Source organism: Acinonyx jubatus, chromosome A3, assembly GCF_027475565.1.
Source record: "Acinonyx jubatus isolate Ajub_Pintada_27869175 chromosome A3, VMU_Ajub_asm_v1.0, whole genome shotgun sequence".
Taxonomy (NCBI): domain Eukaryota; kingdom Metazoa; phylum Chordata; class Mammalia; order Carnivora; family Felidae; genus Acinonyx; species Acinonyx jubatus.
In genome coordinates, this window is record NC_069388.1 from 9,495,834 (window position 1) to 9,518,723 (window position 22,890).

At 43.3% G+C, this 22,890-nt stretch overlaps 1 long non-coding RNA gene across 1 annotated transcript in view; it reads right to left on the minus strand.

Moving 5' to 3' along the window:
- The window catches only part of LOC113595736 (uncharacterized), a 410,316-nt gene that overhangs the window by 83,587 nt on the left and 303,839 nt on the right, over nucleotides 1-22,890 (minus strand). Inside the window, exons 7-8 of the long non-coding RNA XR_008289039.1 lie at nucleotides 13,530-13,640; nucleotides 10,338-10,392 (exon numbers count right to left, since the gene is read on the minus strand). This is a non-coding gene — a long non-coding RNA (uncharacterized LOC113595736). The remainder of the gene's footprint in view (nucleotides 1-10,337; nucleotides 10,393-13,529; nucleotides 13,641-22,890) is intronic.

Genomic DNA, 22,890 nt, shown 5'->3' on the forward strand with positions numbered 1-22,890 from the left:
AATCTGAATTAGAAATGTTAGCTTGCCCATGTCCACAAAGCTGTGTGTGCCTAAAGATGATTACTGCAACAGTGTTTAAAATAGAAAAAAAAAAAAAAAGCAGGTAGCCCCAATGTTCATTGTAGGGGACTCTGATATAGTGAATGGTGACATATTATACAAAAGTTAAAAGGCGTAAAATTCATTATTCCTGAAATTGAAAGATATCCAAGGTATAATCAAATTCCAGCTTCATCCCTTTAATAACGTATGTTCTTGAGCAATTACTTTAACCTCTATGTGCCTGTTTTCTCCTGTGCAGAACAGGGATAGGAATATGCATATCTCATAGAGTCATCATGAAGATTAAATGAGTTAATAGGTATAAAGGGCTTAGAAAAATATCTAATGAATATTAGACACACTATGCATTATTGTTATTATGTATTAAGATAGAAAAATAGCATAGCACAATATGCATAGTGTCATTTCGTTTGGGTTAAAAAGACATAGGAGGGCACCTGGGTGGGGGCACCTGGGTGGCTCAGTTGGTTAAGCAACCGACTTCAGCTCAGGTCATGATTTCACAGGTAGTGAATTAGAACCTCATATGAGGCTCTCTGCTATCAGCACAGAGCCCGCTTCAGATCCTCTGCCCGCCCCCTACTCTTTCTGCCCACCCTACATGCACTGTGTCTCCCTCTCAAAATAAATAAACATTTAAAAAAACATATGAAACTTAAGTGACTGAAGTATTTCTAATACCTTTTTTTTTTAAGTAGGTTTCACACCTAACACAGAGCCCAAGGTGGAGCCTGAATTCACAACTCTGAGATCAAGACCTGAGCTGAGATCAAGAGTCGGATGCTTAACTAAGCCACCCAGATGCCCCTATAATACCTTTCTGAAAGAAGGCCAATGGAACTGTTGGCAGGTGATATATCTAGGAGTTGGAACAGATGCTCAAGACTGGCAGGGGAAGGGGGCCAGTTTATCATTTTATTCCCTCCTGTACTGTTTTTAATTTAAAACACGTAATATGGAAGCACCTAGGTGGCTCAGCTGGTTAAGCATCCAGCTTTGTCTCAGGTCATGATCTCACATCTGGTGGGTTCGAGCCCCATGTTGGGCTCTGTGCTGACAGCTCGGAGCCTGGAGCCTGCTTTGGATTCAGTGTCTCCCTCTCTCTCTCTGTTCCTCCCCTGTTCTCTCTCCCTCTCTCAAAAACAAATAAACATTAAAAAGATTTAAAAAATGTTTTAAACAAATAATATGCTTGCATTACTTGTAAAATGACCAAAAAAAAAAAAAAAACAACCAAATTAGGGATGATGTTCAAAATATGTATTTACTAAATCACTTGAGGTAGATCTACATGAGATGATGTCAACAAATACAATATTTAATGGAAAACGGTGGCATACAATAAATGTCCCGATCATTAGGATGCTGTAACAGGTTTGGAAATTCTCCAGCTCAAAAAAAAATGACCACGGCCCTGTGTTCCATTCAAAGTGCCACCTTGGAGGTGGAAAGAAAAGGCTTCCAATTATTATTATCATTACTATCAAATATGAACTATAATTATTAAATATTATGTCAATATAATTATCATTATCATTATTATCTTAGCTTCATAATGTACTAGCATAGTGACCTTGGCAGGTTTTATAACTTCTCTGGCTTCTTTTTCCTTTGAGTATAATAATGGTCCTTGGCCCCAGGTAGCAGTGAGGATTAAATGAGATAATGCATGTAAAGCACTTTGCAAAGTGGTTAGCATAGAGTAAGGGCTCAAAATGCATAATAATAGTAATAATAATAATAATAATAATAATAATAATAATAAATCACCTCTTCTTATATATTTTTTAAATTTTTTTAATGTTTATTTATTTTTGAGAAAGAGAGAGAGACAGAGCACAAACAGAGAGAGAGGGAGACACAGAATCCGAAGCAGGCTCCAGGCTCTGAGCTGTCAGCACAGAGCCTGATGCGGGGCTTGAACTCACAAACCATGAGATCATGACCTGAGCCAAAGTCGGACACTTAACTGACTGAACCACCCAGGCGCCCCAACACCTCTTCTTATATTAACCATACTCAAGGTCATTTTCCCCCACTGAGGCCATTCTACTGAACCCCATGCAAAGGAAGAACTGATTCAAAGAAGTTTCTAAGAAATTTGAGCTTCTTTCTTATGGACACCATTCTCTACATGGAGAGCTTAACCCTTCTAATAATGGAGATACCTGATTTAAAAAATAATAGTTAATGAAAAATTGACCTACCACGTTCTAAGCATTTTGAAGCTCAGAAACTCTGGCAGGTGAATATATTTGGATAAAATTCACTTCCAACTCCTGACAAAAACGAAAGCAAATAAAACGACAACAGTTGCTTTCTCTGCTCAAAAGAAAATGTCCCATGTCCCTGTCCTTTGATGAGATGATATCAAGAAGCCATCATTCAGTGCCAATTCATGAGAATCAGCAATGCACTGTAGTAAGATTAAGTCATGGCAGGGATGCAGGACAAGGGTGTAATTAACACTGATGAGTGCTTGGATTTTTTTAAAACCAACATCAGGAAAACCACACAAAACTACAATGTAATGTAAAACATTCTCCTGAGCTGGCAGGGGAGTGGACAGCATGACCCACAGGGTCTCTGTTCCAACTCGAATTGCTATTATTCTCTGGGATGTGATGTCCTAATCAGAAACAATAGCTTGTCTAATTGACTAAGGTTGGGGGGAGCCCTGCTACCTCTCGCAGATATCTCAACAGCGAGCGCAGTAAATGAGTAATGCAGTGAAATTAAGAAAGGACAATTCAGACAGTGAGATCAATTAGATTGTGAACAGTCATACAAGCAGAGGCCCAGAAGCTTCTTCACTTGAAGTGCTTAACACTAGAAAGGTGACACAGAGACATTTTCTGCAGAATTATCTTTTATTTGCAAGATTACATGGGCTATTTTTTTTCAAGAGTAATATTGAAGAATGGCTCACATTTATAATGTGCCTCTCACTTAAGGAGTTTAAAAATATTCACATATATTATGTGTATATCTCTAGTTGCCATCACAAAATAATTTATTATAATCCCAAATTTGCAGATGTGGAAATTAAGACAAGAGTGATCTATTATCTCTAAAATACCATATATATTATCATACATAAAGTAAAATATAATATACGAAGTATCTTAAATGAGAAATAATAGTCCTGGTACAAAACCCTAATGTTCCCTAATATATATGAGGAATATTGCACATAAACCATATAGCGTAGCTATTTTTGTTCAAACCCTTGCTGGCATGTAGCTGGACAAAAGCAGGAGAATCTTCTCTCTGAAAGTCAGTTTGTTAGAGAGGATTTGCTTATGCAGTTTGAATATGGTTTTTCCATAAGTTTGACTGCCAAGTTAGAATGCAGTTTGAAAGCAAAGGATACGGGACTGAGAGCCAAGAGGCCTGCCACTTCCTGACTAGGCATGTGATTTTTTGGACAGGTCACTAAACATCTCTGGAGTGACATTTCCTTAAAGTTTCCACTGCCAAGGACTCCCTTCCTCTCTCCCCTTTCTCTTCCATCCCAAGAAATTCACACTTATCAATTGCACTGTATTTACTATGTATCAGACCAACCACCCCAACCCCTTATTTATTATTATTATTATTTTATTATTATTATTATTATTATTATTATTATTATTATTGCTATTTGCTCATCACCTGCCAATAAGAACCTGATTAGGAGGCAACCGTTATTATTATACTCAAGTGAACCAACAACTTGATCTGTTGCTTTATTCTGGGTAAGATGTACACTAATACTGTAGAATATTAAAATGGGTCCATGCCTCTCCATTCCTCCCTATAGGTCTTCTACAGGTTCAGGACCCCCAAGTCTGGAGCCACCAGACTAGGTTCCTCCAACTCCAATGAACAAAGAAGAGGTGAGAAAGGACAGGGCTGATCTGAGAGCCTTGGTCCTCTCAACAGCTCAGAGCTATTCTGTTTCACTACAATTGCCATTGGTGTGGGATACCTAGAACCAGATTGAGGACCTTCCAACCTTTAGATAGAAACTGGAAATCCCAGCTTCTATGCAAAACGTCATGTTTAAATGTGGGTTACCCTGTATTCATCAAGTCTCAGATGACATCGTTCAAAATGCATCGTAATTTCTGAGGAATTAAGAGGTAAAAAAAAAAAATGTTTTCTAGAAGTGTTTAATCATTTTCTTTTAAAATTAATTTTACTTAGAATTTTGAAATTTAATTTAAAATTTTGTAAGACATAATTTCTATGTAAAAGGATCATGGGGCTGAGTATGACCTTTGGGTCACCAGCTGTTGTTATTGTCGTTGTTGTTGTTTTACTTCCGCCTAGTCTCCATGTTCTCCAGTGTCCCTTCTTGCTCTGTTATTCGACTACTCAGTCAAAACACTGAGACGATCATAAACATAAACCTCTTAAAATATAATCTTCCCCAGGAAAACCAGTATGTGAAACAGATCAATCGAGAACTCAGTGAGTCCTAGATAGACGTATCGAACACATCCCACTTTAAATAAGCTCATATAGAGCTAAATAAGAGTTGGTTACAGCTTGATTCACTGACAAAGCTGAATAATGCATAACATTATTATGCTTCATCTAAAATTGATAAAGGATTTATCTATTGTTATTGAGTTACATTTTATATTTCAAAGCCATGATTTGTATTTTCAGGGCTCAAATATTTTCATAGAGTATCAGAAAACTTTTAGCCCCCCAGCCCTCAGCTTGTGTTGCCTCATAGGTGAAATGGCCATATGCAAAACACCGGTCTATTTCATCCTTTAAGTGAGGACCCATTACTTGCCAGGAGAGTGTGCGTGTTACGTCACTTGGTCCTCAAATAACACTTTGAGGTAGGTATTACACACGTAGCTTCAGCTTGCTAAGAAGGAAATTTGGACATGATAAAAAGACTCAGAAGCATAGCTGATTATGCTGTCCCTTTCTGGTTCCTTCTATACCAGCCCCTCATTTGCAGTGTCTTGGGAGGCTAAGCAGTATACACTACTATCAAGGGTTCTTCTTCCCAAAGCTTCTGGTTGGATTTGGCCAATAGGGAACACCACCAATAAATTAGAGGGGAAAAAAGAGAGAGTGATCTCAGTGCATTTCCCTTTAGCTCCCTCCCTGTGTGGAGCAGAACCCTCTTGAAATAAGGTGGTCATCTCCACATGGCCCTTGGTCTCTTGAGCCTACCCACCTCTCCTTCCTCTTGCCTCTGAGGCACAAGGGTCACAAAAGGGCCTCTCTGTGAGTATTCCTTGGGTCTCCCTCTATCCTGGAGGCTTCTCTATACCTGCCCACAGTTATGTAAATAGTCCCTTTATTTGACTCTCCTCAAAAATCTGCTTATTTTTGTGGGTGCCAAGCCCAGACAGCTCCAGGAACCAACCAGAGTTTCAAGCCCAGGTCCTAATAACTCAGAATCTAAAATACTTTCCAGCAAACCACAGAGCTTCCCAAATTATCTCCTTAGGAAAGCTCTGAGCCTGTGGTATCACAAGTCTGTTTTTAAAGGGGGGGTGGGGAGGAAACACTTAATAAGATAGATAATTATTTCCTGTCATGTAACATCTTCTTCACTAATGTCAAATACCATTTCTTTGAGAACCATCTAGTACCTTTGAACTGTTCGGAAGAAAAACGCTATGTAATTCCAAGGTATTAATAGCGTATCATTTTTGCCTAGTGATAAAAGCCCCAGCGTCACAAGGCTACTATAGGATAAAACCATTTCAACAGGAGAAAATCTTCAGGAAACAGATTCTACTACAAAGACATTCAGTTTGTTCAAAAAGTATAGGTTTGCTGAACTCATAAAGGTGTTAGAGGATTTGCTAATGCGAGGAGGAACACAAGATTACCTGTACGTGGAGAACGGAATGTTCTGTTTCCCCTGTCACAGTCAGCGGTATCATTAATCGCATAGGTAGTCACCTGGAGCTGCTTAGGTGCACCTCAATGTTTGGTTCCTACCGACATTATAAAACAACTTCTCTCAATGCCAATAATATCCCCCTCTTATTGTTTTCAGCCACACGGTTTCTATTTATATTCTAAGTAACTCACCAGGCAATTCTGGGTTCCGGTTTATTTTTCCGTAAAACGAATGATAATACAGTACAAAGCAAAAGAACAAATGCTTTTCATAAACACTTACTTGGACTGGGCCACCGCTAAACTGTGTCTTTGCATTTTCTCAGTGGGCATATTTTATTCAACTTAATATTTACAACATACTATACCAGTACACTTTATTATCCTCGGGTTACAGATGGGAAAACTGAGGCCCAGTGTGTTTACTTATCTTGCGCAAAGTCAGACAGCTCAGAGACAACAGAACGCAGGCCTCAATCTCCTGCCAAAACACTCAGTTTTACGCGGGGTTACACGGTCAAATGCAAACCGAGACGGGATTGCTGCACAGACTTAATGGAGCCAGCCGGGGAGGATGATAAAACTGGAAAGCAGGTACCCCACCTAAAGGGACAGTCAATGTCCAGCTCCAGCTGACCGATCATTCCCGTAAAGAATGCGGACACAGGCTAGCCATGTCTTTGGCTTTTCAAGGGAAGTGAAAATCCTGAATGTTTCTACGTGAATCTCCTGATTTTTATTTTTTTTTTATTTGTTTATTTTGAAAGAGAGCGTGAGCATGAGCAGGGGAGGTGCAGAGAGAGAGGGAGAGAGAATCCCAAGCAGGCTCTGCGCTGTCAGCCCAGAGCCAGATGCGGGGTTCAATCTCATGGACTGTGAGATCATGACCAGAGCCCAAATCAAGAGTCGGATGCTTAGCTGACTGAGCCCCCCAGGTGCCCCTGAATCTCCTGATTTTTTTTTTCAACGTTTATTTATTTTTGGGACAGAGAGAGACAGAGCATGAACGGGGGAGGGGCAGAGAGAGAGGGAGACACAGAATCGGAAACAGGCTCCAGGCTCTGAGCCATCAGCCCAGAGCCCGGTGCAGGGCTCGAACTCCCGGACCGCGAGATCGTGACCTGGCTGAAGTCGGACGCTTAACCGACTGCGCCACCCAGGCGCCCCCCCTGATTTTTAAATGCAGGTTATCAGCTCATAAAAATAGTTTAAGTGTTCAAGCTAAGCTCACGGACCACAGGTCTGTGTGCTGTGCCTTTCCCTCGACTTCTTGGTGTGCAAAGCCAGGAAGCTCAGCTCTACAGTACCTTGACCATCTTAGCTACTTTCAAGGCCGGGAGCATCACACAGGTCATGGAGTTGGTCATGAGGGTGACCAAGCCATCCTCATTTGCCTGGAACTTTCCTGCTTTCAAAGCCACAGGACCCTCGCCCCAGGAAACCCCAGCCCCAGACAACGTGGGGCCCTTGGCCACCCGGTTAAAGCAGAGAACTGACTTCTGGCATCTGCAGAACTCCAGGAGGTCAAATAACCTGACCTTTAGAATGTGTCCTTTCTGGGGAATCTCACTCTCCTTGGAGGTGCTAATTTGCTAAAGCTTTTGTGTTTCCACTTCAAAAATTAAGCTGCCTCTGAAGTCAGGGTGGAACATTCCCTAGGACAGCCCCCCAAAGCAAGCTTCCCAGAAACTCTCCGCAAATGAGGAGAGGAGGGCACTGGAAGGCAGGCGACGTCCCCGAGAAGGCTTCTGGTTGTTATTTGTCAGAGCATCCTAATTCGAATCCAAATGGGAGCGTGCCATTATCGGGGATTCACACAGCTCCAGGTAAACAGCTAATGAGCAGGCTGCCAGTTCCATTTTTATCAAGAGCCCTCCGAGACTCAACCGTGCCATTTCATAAAATATGCAGATGATAGTGCGCGGAGAAGAGCAAAGGCTTTGAAAATGATTCACACAACCTAAAAATGATGTTGAAAAGGGAGGAATTAAATATTCACAAAGTGAGAGAAATTAAGGCATATTAACGGTTCGAATGTGGAAATGAAATGAATAACACGCACAGAGTTGATGAGAACGGCATGATTACAGATCTGCCCAAAGTTTCTAATTCTGACACCGTGCGGTGTGGAGGTGCCCGTGTGGCTGGTAAGGGCAACACATGAGGTATGGGACAAGGCTCACGATGCGGACGGATCAGAAGCAAAGCGAGGAAGACACAGCAGTGATTAACATGAGGCTCCGTTCTGTGCTGAGGGTGAACTCCACGTTCACAAAATGAATACTAATTACGAGCACAAAACAGACTTTAAGTTGGCCAGACGCTTGATGTTGAATGTGGCTATTAAGTCCATAATGAGGAAGGCAAGGGAAGGCGTTAAGTCTGGAGGGGCTACATTCGGTGAGGTCACCCTATCCTCCACTTTGAAAAAGGGGACAGAAAGCCAAAACTGTGGCCCATCCAAACTAGAATTAGCAGTAATTATTATATAATATGTAATGATGAGATTTAAATGGCTAACACATTTTCTCTGCTGAGATCATTTAGACATGATTCATACAAATGATGAAATTAATAGATCTTCCCCTTCCAGACTGCCAGGCACTTCAACTAGATTTTTCAACAGAGACGGATCCTAGTGAAATCATATGAATAGAGAGATTTACGGAAATTGCAGGAGGGATTGGTTCGGTGTAGAAGAACACATTGGGATTTAGAGAAATTCACGCATTCCCGGTGGCGATGAGGGCATAGCTCTTGGTCTTTGCTTTTTCTTTTCTTTTTTTTTAATTTTTAAAAATCTACCTGTAGTTTTAAGAGGGGTTTTAGAGGTAAAGATATGAAACCAACATCCTCCGAATAAAGAGACACCACACCGAAGGCTAAACAAATATTTACAGGGCGATAGAGCTGCCCTTCTTGAGTCAAAAATACAAAAGGACACAGTGCCTATACATACAAATACATTTTAAATAGTGATAGGGAGATGACTCAAGAAATGTAAAATTTAACACCTATGGCAAACAATTTAAGAGATGACAGTATTTGCATAGGAGGTATTTTTGATTTCAGTGCACCTAAAATTTTCAAGAGAAAATTAAGGAAAGGGTAAATAAAAAGGAAACAAAAAGAAAGCTCAAAGCCATCTTTGATAAAGCATTTCTTTAGCATTTCTGCTTAAAACCCATCGTTGTTATCAGATTTGGGGATTTTTTTTTCCCTCCTACAGAAGTAGAAAGCAGTTACGGGGGACATGAGGACTGCCAGAGATCCTCTGTGTTTTCTGAGGGGACAGTTCCCTACTCCTATTCACTGCACAGCACATGAGCAAATTAACAGGCACTTGGGGAGGAAGCCCACAGTACGAGGCTCAGGCATGTAATAATTAACATAGCCTTGCTACCTCCCTGGCATCTTGGGATGAAAATATTAATCATTCACAGCTGTGATCGCCTCAAAATCTCCTATTTTACGGCTTTGACACATCCATGAATAATGCCATTTACTATAATGTGCAGCATATCAGAAAGAATATTTTTACAGTGTGGCTGCTTCTCCAGAATTCCTGGTAAACCCAAAATGAAACCTTGGTTCCCTGCAGTGCCTACGATGTCCCACGTGATCTTAAACATCCTGTGCCCTGTGCCCCCAGCCTCATATCCTGCTTTCCTCCTTCAAGGTCTTTCACTAACATCCAGCAAAGAAAAAACCATGGGTCTCATTCCGTCTCCAGCCATCCTACATGCTGAGCTGCCTCTACCCAGAACCCCTCGGCTAATTCCTCCTTGTTCTGTCGATCTTCCTTCCCTTACATTTCACAGAGCTCTCAGAGTTGACACTTTTAACTCCCTAGTCTACTCGGAGTTTTCTAGATGTTCTCATAACTCTGTGTTCTCCCTGACCATTGTCACGATTAGGATTGTCCTCTGTATGATTGTTTGTGCCATAATATCTGGTCCCCATGGGAGACTTTTAAATTCATGTTCTCTGGCTTATGCACATAGTAGGTGCTCAATAAATATGTATGGGAGGGAGAGAGGGAGGGAGCAAGAGAGGGGGGAGGGGGGGAGGACTGGCTGAAGCATCTTCGTTTTAACCAGAATCCTTCCTGCTTCCATTTTCTGTGTTGTCTAAGCCCGCACTGGAAGTCCTTCCTTGTTGATGTTCACAGCACTTAACAACAGCCAGCAACTATTGCATCATGACCACTGTCGTTTCATCAGGAGTGGGGAGGCTGAGCTTGTGTCCTTGGAGAATCATCTGACTGCAGGAGCCTTGACTCCCCTGGGGCCCCCATCCCTTCTCTGCACACCTCTCTCAGAGGCTTGTAACTCTGTGTGCTGCAATTGCTTATGCGCATGGCTGCCTCCCTCCCTCACCAGACTGCAAGCTCCCCACACTCAAGGACTTACCTGGGGCGTATCTGAGTGCCTTCAGGGTCCAGCACAGGAGATACTAGGTACATGGCTGTTAAAAAAAAAAAAAAAAAAAAATTCCCGGCATTAATGACGCAGGGAGTCCTTGAACGAACAACTAGAGGAATTAGTAAATTGGTGAGTTAATAAAATAACTCAACACGAAAAAACAGTTATTCACACAAGTATTTCCTAAAGTGGAGTTATTGCCTACCCCGCTGGTGGTACACAAGATAATGTTTAGGGATACGTAAACTAACGTTTCAATTGTAGTTGCTAAGGGACAAAGAAAGAGATGTGACCAAAAAAAAATTAACCTGCACATTAAATCCCTTATATCATTGATCCTATTACTTAGGACGATTTAAGTTAAATAAAAATATTAAGCAAATACAGTGGTATTACAGGTGTAGGATATGGCAAAAATCATGAAAATAGTACATAAATGTGTGAGGTTGGGAGCATATGGTTTGAAAATGAATGGGGAAAAAAAAAAAACCCTAAGATTTCATGAGCTTTTACTATGCTCCAGGTAGTGTTTTATTGTTGTTGCTGTTTAAGTGTTTACTTATTTTTGAAAGAGAGAGAGTGTGTGCGCGTGTGAGTAGGGGGTAGGCAGAGAGAGAGGGAGACAGAGGGTCTAAAGCAGGCTCTGCACTGACAGCAGTGAGCCCGATGCAGGGCTTGAACCCACAAACTGCAAGATCATGACCTGAGCTGAAGTCAGATGCTTAACTGGCTGAGCCACCCAGGAGCCCCTGTTCCAGGTGGTGGTTTCAGCATTTGACCTGTATTAAACTCAGGGACTCTTCATAATAGCCCTCTGAGTAAAAACTGTCCCATTTTACAGGTGAGGATAAGGAAACTGAGCTGTAGAGAGGGGCAATCTTTACCCAGGGTCGTATCACCGATAAGTGTTTGAACCAGGGTTCAAATCCAGGTGGAGCCTGAGGTCTTACATGCAGTGCTGCTCAGACTCTGGCAGAGAAGGCAGAAAGGAGCCAATGAGCAAACATGTGGGTCAGTGAGTGAAGCACGGGCTAAGGGGTCACAAGAAAGGGAATAAGTAACCACTGAGCCAACTGCCTTTCCTGAGCATGACTCTGAACCGGGAAAGATGCCGCAAGGGACCCCGAGTCACCTTTGTTCTGTTTCTGGCCTTTCCGCAGCCACAGTAGTGCAGTAGTCACCCCAGACCTCCACGTGGAGGCCAAGTTCTCCAACTACATCTACTTGTGGCTCACAAAAGGGGAAAATGCCCCATTTGTCTCCACTGGCGTCTGAGGCCCCTCCCTCTGAGCTCTGACGTCCAACTAAACAGGCGGATGCGAGGCCGACCCATTTGCTCCTGGACGATCCTGCTTGCACCCGCGTGGGAGGGGATGGGAATGGAGGGATCCTCATGGCAGCCGTCATGGCCCAGGGGATAGGACCCGAGGGCCACCCATGCCCACTCAGAAAAACACGTGTCTCTTCTCACTTAATGATTCTCTTAGAGAGTGCAGCATCCTTCCCCATGCACCAGGATCATATTGCCCATGACTTTTCAAGAATCAACCAACTCCCCTTCCCTTTCCAAATCTTCTCATACTCCTCCTGCACCTCATATGTTCCCCCTATAGCTCTTTATGCAGATCCGAAGTCTGAACTCTATCTAGGCTCCTTATTAGCTGTGCATCACCGGGTACCTGAGTTATGGCTCCCTTCCCCAGGTGTTAAATGGAAACAATATCAGCCCCCCCTTATCGGGTCTCTGTGAGAGGTGGAATGATCGAACTTAAGTCACGGAAAACACGGTAACTGGCACGTGTTAACACCCAACATACGGTGACTTGAATCCTATAGTGGGGTTGATGGCAATGCCTATGCTCGCGAGAGCAACATTTACTTTTCCAGCTCTACACTTTGTTTTGTTGTGCAGGCGTTTTCCACCAGGTGAAAGAAACTTAATTGCTTCAGGCTCTCACCTCCTCCCTCTCCTTGAGGTTGAAACTTCAATTCCAGAGACCGGGTTTCTGGTCCCCGGTCACTGTTACCTGTCTATATGGATATACAACAATGTGCCCCTATTCAGTCTCGAACGGGAGAGTTAAGATTGCCTCTCCTCAGCACAACGAAGGCCCCGTCATGAGTTCCCTGTCACTTCCAGGCCATATTCGGATGGATGTACCTTTCTGATTCTCTCCACTTTGCCCTACAGGAGGGGACGGCTCTGTAGGCTGCATTAGAACTATCTGCACGTCGGGGCCCCCGGGTGGCTCCGTCGGCTGAGCACTTCTTGGGTTCGAGCCCCGCGTCCGGCTCTGTGCTGCCGGCTCAGAGCCTGGAGCCCGCTCTGGATCCTGTGTCTCCCTCTCTCTCTGCCCCTCCCCTGCTCATGCTCTGTCTCCGTCTCTCTCAAAAATAAACATTAAAAAAATAATAGTAAGGAACTGTCTGCACGTCATCCTGCATCAGTCCAGATTTGGAAGCACAAAATATTACCGCACTGAGGCGCTTAACAGTGGGTGGAGGAGCGGGGGGTCACCTTCTAGGAATGACTCCTGAAGAGGGACTGCGGCCCTGGCCTGCGAACGTCAGGAGTATGGAGAATCAGGAAGCTGCCACCAGAACTGCCGGCTTCAAATCCACTTCTTCAGGGTTCAGAAGCTGCTTCACCACGGCCAGCTCGGGAGCCGCGTCTGCCGCGTCTGCAGTGGCGACAGCGGAGATGCTCTGCCGTCCGCCTCTGACATCCGCGAAATCAGCATCTGGACAAGGGGACTGCTCTTAAGACGCGCCTGCAAACGGCAACCTTCCCTGACCGTGCCTTCCAGAAGAAACCGCAGAAGCAGGAGGAAGGTAGCACCTGCCTCTTTCCCACCTTCTGCTTATCAGAAAACTGCAAGGTGGCGCAAGGATAAGGAAAGGTGGACCTGCAGACAACCAGCAAAGAATTGTCGCCCCGCCTCTTCGAGGCCAGGCCACTAAGACCCTGGGGATGGGACCCGCTGGTGAGCTAATGCCAGAAGAACCATACGGATGTCACAGCAAGTTCTTCACTGGCGTTGAGCAACTGCATGAGGACAGAGGGCGACCTGGCACCTTCGGTCTTGTTTCCAGTTTTCACAGACGCTGGGTCCGTGAATTTTGTTATGTAAGCCCTTTCCAGTGCCTTCGGCTCTCCGTGTCCCCTTTACAGCCACTCACCTGGTGTCATTAGCACCCATTTTACAGGTGAGGAAACTGAGGCCAATGCGGATGAAGTATTCAGCATCATGTGGTTTTGTTGATGTTAAAACTTCTTCCATTTGGATCGTCCTTTAAAAAAAGAATTCCAAATTACTGATACAAGGTTAGACGAGAAAGTAGCTTTATTTGGAATGAGGAAATACAGGCTGCCGAATTATAAATGTTAAAGAGCCCAAATCTGGAAAAATAACTCAATATTTTAGTAACTGCCTGACATCTCTAAAAGATTTTTTCCTACATTTTTTTTTTTTGTGTGTGTCATGTTCTTTGTCTTGTCCTGACAGAGATTTTATAAAATATCTTTCTATAGAGGAAATAGAAAAATAACATCATCCTTCCCCAGCATGGTTGATCACAACCTCTTCTATTATTGGTAGTTTATAAATGTTTATGGGAGTTTTATATCTCAGAGGCAATGTCACATACATTTTTAGAATAGTTCTCAGCTTGGGGAAAGCCTCCGTCAAGTTTCTTTCCTACGTAAGCTGTAGGATGTCAGGGATATTCCAAGTTTTTCATGGAATGACTAACCCTAAACACTCTTTGAATGAACACACCTCAGTTACCAGTTTGTCACTGATGTCCTTATTTTATGGTGTATTCCATATTTTACTGTCTCTTGTTTATGCTGGTATTCTGTGTCATATTAGTAAGGAATTTAAGCAGTGGCATTATGATAGTTTCTTTTAATTTCCCTTAAAAAACAAAAAAATAATGTATGGTGCAATTAGTTTTTTCTTTATTTTTGAAAATTTATTTCGGGAAAAAGAGAGCACGAGCTGGGGAGGGGCAGAGAGAGAAGGAGAGAAAGAATCCCAAACAGCCTCCGCACTGACACGGGCTTGAACCCACAAACTGAGATCATGACCTGAGCCAAAACCAAGAGCCAACAATGGAACTACGCCCAGGATGGTGCGTTTATAATTGTGTCTGCTGCAAGAGTGACTATTCTCCTGAGAGAACAGAACTTCCAAGTAGACCATTGGCGAGTATCATATTCTCCACTTACTAGTATACATATCTGATGCTCAGAAGAATTTTCCACAGACTAGCGTTCAACTCCTTACCTTCCTAACCATGTTTGTCTTCTACTGACCATTGGCGGTACAGACACCTTAGGCTATCTTCACATCAGAGGGCTGCCATTGGCTTTGTGCCTTCCCACCACAGCACTGGGTTCATTGACACAGTAGGTGTAGGGGTGTTTCTAGAAGCCACTCCAAACCAGGATACTAGCAGGATCTTGACTGATTGGAGGAGCACAAAAATATATCATACCAACCCCCAAGGAAATCTGTCCTCCAAGCACATTTCCTATTACTAGACCTTAAAATACCAATGGTCATTCTGATGCCACTCAACTCAAAGGTTAAGTATGGCTGAGGCGAAGTTGGAGAGGAAAAAGGCAGCATCTTAACCGATTCTGCCCCGAACATTTTACTTGCACAGATGTTATAGATACATATCGCCATGACAACACATTAGAAGGACCCCTCCCAGGGCCTGAAATGTGAGAGTCTCTGAAGCTCAAGCTGGTTTGGCCTCAAGGTACAGCCAAAAACCCAGACCGGGAGCGTCTTTCGGCCATGCCTAAAGACCTCCCTGCTCCAAGAAGCGTCTGCCTAGTCTGGGGACATCTGCTTGCTCTATATTAGCCACAATTAATAATCAGAAGCAGAGACGTAGCCACTTAACGTATATCAACCACTCTTCTGGGAGGGAGCTGTCATCCTCTGGTTCCCTTTTCCCGAGATAGGGAAATTGATAGGTCACTAGTGTCTGTGAATAGCACTCAAAAGGTATCATATTTATTCTAGCTTCAGCTTCAAATCAGTGGCTATCTGCATTATGAAGAACATCATTCTATAAAACACATTTGGTCTTCGTTTCACAAATGCTCCTGAAGGGAACATATGGTAATCTGTTTAACTTTGTATTCCACAGAGATATTTAAGCCCCATCCACCAAACTCTCATGCTATTTTTATTATAAAATTCATGTCCGTTTTATACCCTAAATATCCCCCCTTTCTGCTTAGATGGTGAAAACCACCCGAGGCTACAAAACTACCCTGTTTACCATCAAATTCATGAGTCACGCCCTACGGTCATTAAATGGAACAAAAATATTATTGACAAGGGGGTTGACAAGCACATATGGGTGGAGCCCATATTCTTTTGGGTTTCAGGCATGAATGATGTTGAAGTTATTTGTTTTTTTTTTTTTTTAATCAGAACCCATGCTAACAAAATCTCTCAATTTGATCTTCTGAATTATTTGTCTCCTGCTGGAAGCTAACTCCTGTAAGTTTTTCTCCATTGTCCATTTGTGAGGCTATATTTCCAAGTCTGATTACTTTCCCAGATAGGAATATTGCTTCTCCTTGCTTCTATTTCCCCATCCACAGTGTGGTTTAAAGCACTAATTTCACTTCTTAAATATCCCTAAGCTCACTGCCCTTCCCCGCTCCCAATGAGAGTTCACTGTGGGATAGGACAATGGGAACTCGAGGTTTCCATTCTAATGAGTCATTGATGTTCAAGCTGTAAAACAGAGCTGGTGCTTAACTGGGAGCTGCTTGTCAATGCAAGGAAGAGAGCAGTGTTCCTAAAATTTGGTCTGGGGGAGAAGTCATTTCTCAAAAAAAAAAAAAAATCAATGCAATTCCTTCTCCCAAAGTAGGGGGGAAGTAGGGGAGGAGGGCAGTTCATATAACGCGAAACAGCGGCTTGCCTCTCTGTATGCCCATCACCATTTATGAAACATGGTCTGTGACCAGGTGATTCTCAGTGGTCAAACATGTTTGGAAAACAGTTCACTTTAAACCCTCATCGGCTTTCATTGATGCACATTAGCATATTGAAGGCTCCAGAAGTCCTTCACTAAAACAAGCAAAATTTAATTTTTTTGTTGTTAATTTCCCAGTTGCCCTTAATCATGTGACTCTCCGACAAAACTAGCCCTCCACAAATCACACTTTGGGTAATGTTGCCGTAATTAATTTTTTTCTGATTTTTAATGGCATGTTATGCCTTTTATGAATAGATTTTATTCAATAGAGGAGAATCTCAATAGGTTTCAGATCATTTGATTCAACTCATTTTTTTAAGACTGAGAAAAATGATAGAAGATATGCTTGCATAAAATACTGTGGAAATTTTACGTAAGCTTCAGAATGAAGTATCAGAATTCAGAGTTTGGCTTCTGAAGACCTTGAGTTGCCTTTCTGTAACATTCCCAAATCATAATTCGTGGGCAATTAGCCTAATACTCATTTACTCATTCATTGTTCACTCGTTCATTCTTTTATTTATTGAGCAACTACAACGTGCTAAGCACTGTCGTAGACCCTGAGAGACCATAGATAACTTGCTCATGGGGAGTTTGTAGCCCATTAGGAAACTACATGATCGTAAAAAATAACACAACTACCCATACTTAGTTTTAATTGATGTAAGTTCTACTATGGAAGAGAAGAAACCAGTGCAGTGATAATATATAACAGGAGAACATGACCCAGTTTGGGGGGAAGAGGAAGATGTCAGGGAGGTCTTCCTGGAGGAAGTAACATTAAGCGATTGCCGGAAAGATGACTGGGGATCAGATCAGGATATTCCAGCCCCCAAAACTAGAATCTGCAGAAAGAAATTTCAATTTCAAAGAAATGGAAGAAGGTCATGTGACTGGAACCCAGAGAGAACAAGAGAGAAAGATGAGATGAAGCTAGAGAGGTAGCTTTTGGGGCCAGATCTTCTAAGGCCTGGAAAGCCAGTAAATACATATGAGAATGTCAATTCCAACATCAGTATGAAGCACTATTGATCAAAGCTTTCAGTTTCAAGGTAAGACAAAAGGGGGTTCTTGGTTTGGAAAACAAAATGGATTCTATCCTAATCCCTGTAAGTACTATTTAAGCTTACATGCTTAAAAATTCCACCCAAATAAATGGTAAGAATTAAGCAGCCCAGGGACACCTGGCTGGCTCAGTCAGTGGAGCATGAAACTCTTGATCTTGGGGTTGTGAGTTCGAGTCCCAAGTTGGGTGTAGAGATGAAAGAAAGGAAAAGAAAGAAAGAAAGAAAGAAAGAAGAATAAAAGAGAAAAGAAAAGAGAAAAGGAAAAGAAAAGAAAAGAAAAGAAAAGAAAAGAAAAGAAAAGAAAAGAAAAGAAAAGAAAAGAAAAGAAAAGAAAAGAAAAGAAAAAACAAGAATTAAGCAGCCCCAAATAAAAGAGATCTGAGCTACGCAAGATGAGCCCGGTCAGTTCAAATCCAAAAATTCGTCATGAGAGGAGAGTGTTCTGCTGCCTAAGCAAAGGCTGGATCCCATGGAAAAGCAACTACAAGTTCCATCACCCAGTCCATATGGACCACAGGGTAGCTGTGTCCCCAAATTACTTTACCTTCTATCTCTCTTGGCTACATCTGAAATATATCGGCTCTAATCCCAGTGAGTGAATGGGGAGAAAAGGTGGGATTTCCATCTCTTTAGTACAATAATCTTCTCAGAAAAAGTCATCCTCATAAATAATTCCATATTATTTACATCCAGTCACACTGTCTGGATATCTGGGACTCATTTAATGAAATGGTTAGCTTTAAATATTTCCGGAAGAAGCCTTTTAAAATTCAGAGCATATGTCTTCAAGACTAGAGGTCAGGGTTTGTGATCAAATATTATGCCCTCAGACTTGAAATACTGTGTATGACCTGTGACCGGAAGAAGGACAGCCTCCCAGAAGTTACTAGCTGGTTCTGGGGAGGCAAATGCCTGCTTGAAATTATTTATGATGGATAACAATACTGATAAAATTGCCTTCATTCTCCAAGCCATTCCACTCGTCTCCTTCATCTCTGCAAAACATCATTTCCAAGATACAAGGCACCCACCCACGGGCAAAACCTTGCCTTTCCTACATGCCTCCTTGTCCATATCTGAGTGCAGACTCGAAGCCTTGTTGGACTTATCCCACAAGGTCTACCCGCATGCCTCTCCTTCCCAAGGCCAACCAACCCAGACCAGTTTCCATCGCGTCTCCCCAGAGAGGTAATTTGGATGTCACAGAGAGAGATACCTTGTAAAGTGGGTCCATAGCTACTGTCCTAGGGTAATGATAGGACCATGGGGCTTCTCTACCAGAAAGATAAGGGCTCAGATTCAGGTTAAAATCTCAGAGAAGCGACTGTCCTTCTCCAAGCCTTGTTTTCTCCATCTACAAAATGAGCAGGAAGCCAGGTTGGGGCTGTACTAGCAAAGGCAGTTATGAGCCTGGGACGTGGAGGCAGATCTGCCTGAGTTCCATTCACGACTCTCCCATGTGATTTTGGGAAAAAAATTGTTGAACCCCTATATACCTCAGTTTCCTCATCTAGAAAATGGGGATAATAATAGTAGGTTGGTTGTGAGGACATAGTGGCACCATACAGGTAAAATCCTTAGGATGGTGTCCAAGTGAGTGCCCAGTGGTTATTATGAACACCAAGACTACTTTAGGTCCCCCAAGGCTCATCCAGATGGCACCTCAGCAGGGACATTCCGGTCCTGCAGGATCATCTCCTAATGCCATGTGCCTCTTGCAAAGTCATGGTCTAGCCCCTCTCTGCTACAGTTGCTAATAGGTGCATCAGCCCTCTTAGCTCTGAATCTCCTCCCCCATCTTGCAAACCCCTTGCTTACCTTGAGACAGCCCTTTTCACCCCTTTCCGGGCTTGAGAGCTCTTTAAGTCAGAGACGAGGTCTTGTTTTGCGTACGTGTAATTGGCAATGACGATTTCTTGGCAACAAATATACGATGCCTTTGTCATGCTGCCAGGTAAAGCCGCGTTCGCACCGGGTCCAATCCTCACGTGAAGGAGTCCCACTGCCCTGCCAGGTGGGGAGCCGTCGCCTCTGCTGCAAACCAGCCCCACGCAGAAGGGTGTCAGCACTCCCTCCCCCGCAGCGTGAAGACCACGGCACCCAATTTCCCCTGGGCATGTACAGACTCAGGGTCCTAACTTCCCCAAAGCAATCTAAGAGCTGGGGGTGGGGGTGGGGGTGGGGGTGGGGGTGGGGGTGGGGGTGGGGGTGGGGGTGGGGGTGGGGTGGAATTCACATATGGAGACTTTGCTAGTTTTACTAGGTTCTTTTCTCAGATGTACTGGAGTCATGAAACCAAACAAATCAGTTTTTTTAGTAAAGTCAGGTTCTTGCTTTTTGTTTTATTCTTAAAATTTTTTTAAAAACTTAGAAAAATTTTAAATGTTCTTATATTTTATTTTTGAAAGAGACAGAGCATGGGCAAGGGAGGGGCAGAGAGAGAGGGAGACACAGAACCTGAAGCAGGCTCCATCTAGGCTCTGAGCTGTCAGCGCAGAGCCTGACGTGGGACTCGAACTCACAAACTACGAGATCATGACCAGAGCTGAAGTCCGATGCTTAACTGACTGAGCCACTCAGGTGCTCCTTAAATTGTTTTAATTTGTAATATTTTTTTTGGTGTGGAAAATACAGTGGAAACATCCTCTTACAATGTTAAGGAGCAAGAATTACACTCCCTGGGTGTCCATCCCAGATTTTATTAGTAACCTCACTCAGATTACTAATCTCCCAAGTTCTTTTCTCGTCTATAAATTGGGTGATAATATTAATTCTTCATAAAATTGTTAATACACACAAATGGTTAGAATACTGCCTGGCACAGGACATTCATCAGTGTGACCTACTAGTACTTGTTACTTCAGTGACAGAGTAACCACGTCTCAAATTAGATCCCCAGCCCCCCCCCCACCCGCCAACTTGTTTAAATCTCACCACTAAGTACGTTCTTGTAAGTTTCCTTTATTGGCTTTGCGCGCCCACGGGCTCGCGTGTGTGTGCGTGTGTGTGTGCGTGTGTGTGTGTGTGTGTGTGTGTGTGACCTGCTAGGTGCCAGGCACTGTTCTACCAGGTTGGGAGAGAGATGTAAAGACAGGTCAGATGCCTGTTTTTCTGCAAGGCAAGAAAAAACAGAAAACAAATATATAAACAAGATGATTTGATTTATAGTTACCATGAAGCTCAAAATGCAGGATGAAGTGACGGAAAACCAACAGACGGACAATTTTTGATCATGAAGGGGGGTTCTTTGAAAAGGGGACTTTTACACTGAGATCTGAATAGAACAAAGGAATTCTCATGCAAAACAAAACAAAACAAAAAACACGGGAATAGAAGACAGATGGAAAAAATATGAGTCATCAAGTACTTATCAGAATAATGTCTATCCCACTAATGTAGACCAGAGAGTGGGACGGTGGCCTGTTTCGGTAAATAAGGGTTATTGGGACACAGACGCATCCATGTTTTTATGTGTCATCTACACCACACACATGCTCCAGCTGCACAGTCGAGTAGTTGTGACAGAACCCAGATGGCCCCCCAATCTAAAGGATTCACAATCAGGCACTTATAGCAAAGTGTACTGATCCCTGGTCTAGATCATAAGACCCATGAGGGTAAGCACCACATTCTGCCTGCCTTGCCGCTTTCTTCCCCCCTAGTTGTATCTCACCAGCAGATCCCAGAAAATAGCGGGACAGGCAATAAACGCAGGACATTTTTGTACCCGCGTGAATTTTTTCAGAACTCTATTTTAAATGAAATCTCTTGAAATGATAGCTTCAGAGCACACGGTTTTCCTTCGGGAGAACATCGCTGGCTCCCACGTGTCCAGAGAAACAGTAACGAGCCAGTGGCTCAGACAAGAGCCACGCGTTTTATTTCCCCCGATGAATTTCCTGCAAGGTGCTCCCACCGAGACGGGTTCCAGGCTGACGCGGCAGCAGTTCCGTAGAATGTCAGCCGAGCTGGCGAGGATGAGGTGCAAGGAAGTCGCCCTCTTTGCCAGCTTTGCAGGTAACGCACCCTGTGCACGATGTAAATTCAAACCAGCATCCCCCCCTCCCCCCCCCCCCCCCCCCGGTCTCTTCCCACTGGATGACGGTAGCTCCCGTCCTCCGGATTTGACAATGACGTCTCCAGACAATGCCAAATGGCCCCAGAGGGTCACGGGGGGATGGAGTGAGTAAAATCTGCCTCAGCTGAGAAGTACTGGCATCCATTGAAAGTGTCCTCCTCTTTCTACGGGAACTTTTAGACTTTGATAGCAAATCTTCTTAAAAATGCACGTGCAGAGAGCCGTAATATTCCATGTTCGATGTTCAGCTTTTCAATTCAAGCCACCTGTGTGCTTTCACATTCACCTAGGTGGGGCGTGGGTGCTAGTTAAAAATGACCATGTTGGGGCCTGCCCGGGTGGCTCAATCAGTTAAGCGTCTGAATCTTGATCTCAACTCAGGTCATGATCTCGCAGGTTCATGAGTTCAAGCCCTGCATCAGGCTGTATCGGTGCGAAACCTGCTTGGGATTCTCCCTCTCCCTCTCTCTCTGTCCCTCCCCTGCTCACACACACACTCACACACACACTCTCTCTCTCTCTCTCTCGGAATAAATACGCTTAAAAAATGCTTTTTAAATGACAATGTTGGTAATTCACAAAAACTTTATGGAGAATAATTTTCTCTACTAGGGGCATAAATGTTTTTTAATTGTTAAATTTAATCTGAGACGGAGAGTCGCATGTCCTCTTTGGAGATGAGGCGGTGTTGTGGCGGTTGTTTTTAAAAACTCTCGTGGATAAATGCAATTGGAGTGCTGTGATTCCCTTCGCGGCTCCTAGATCAGGCATGATAAGAAATCCTTAAATTCTCTCTCTGCTTCTCATAAAACCTGAACTAAATCTACGTGCCGGCCTGCGGCTAGTGCTCCACAAGCTCCAACACCAAGGACAGCTGCACACAGGGACGACCCAGGAGGTGAGCCCAGAAGATGCGCACAGGGACGACCCAGGAGGTGAGCCCAGAAGATGCGCACAGGGACGACCCAGGAGGTGAGCCCAGAAGATGCGCACAGGGACGACCCAGGAGGTGAGCCCAGAAGGGAAGAGAGGAACAGGGAAGTAGAGAGGGTGTTATCTAGGTGGATTCTGCTTTTGTTTTGTTTTGTTTTTCCAACAAAAAAAGCAAACAGCATTAATATGACCTCCTGGGGAAGGAAAATTCAGACCGGGGCCATCTTGGTCTAATAGGACAATGAGCCTAAGCATTCAGGTTGTTTAGGATGTTGTATATTCCCAAAATCAGTAGAATTTTTGATATGGTACACTTCATTATTATATATCAAATAATTTCTGCAATGATCTCCTAATGAAGAATCAATCATAGCTTGTAACCCAGCAACCTATAAATACATGTTGTATATATGTATACAGCATATACATATACAAAAACACATATACATAG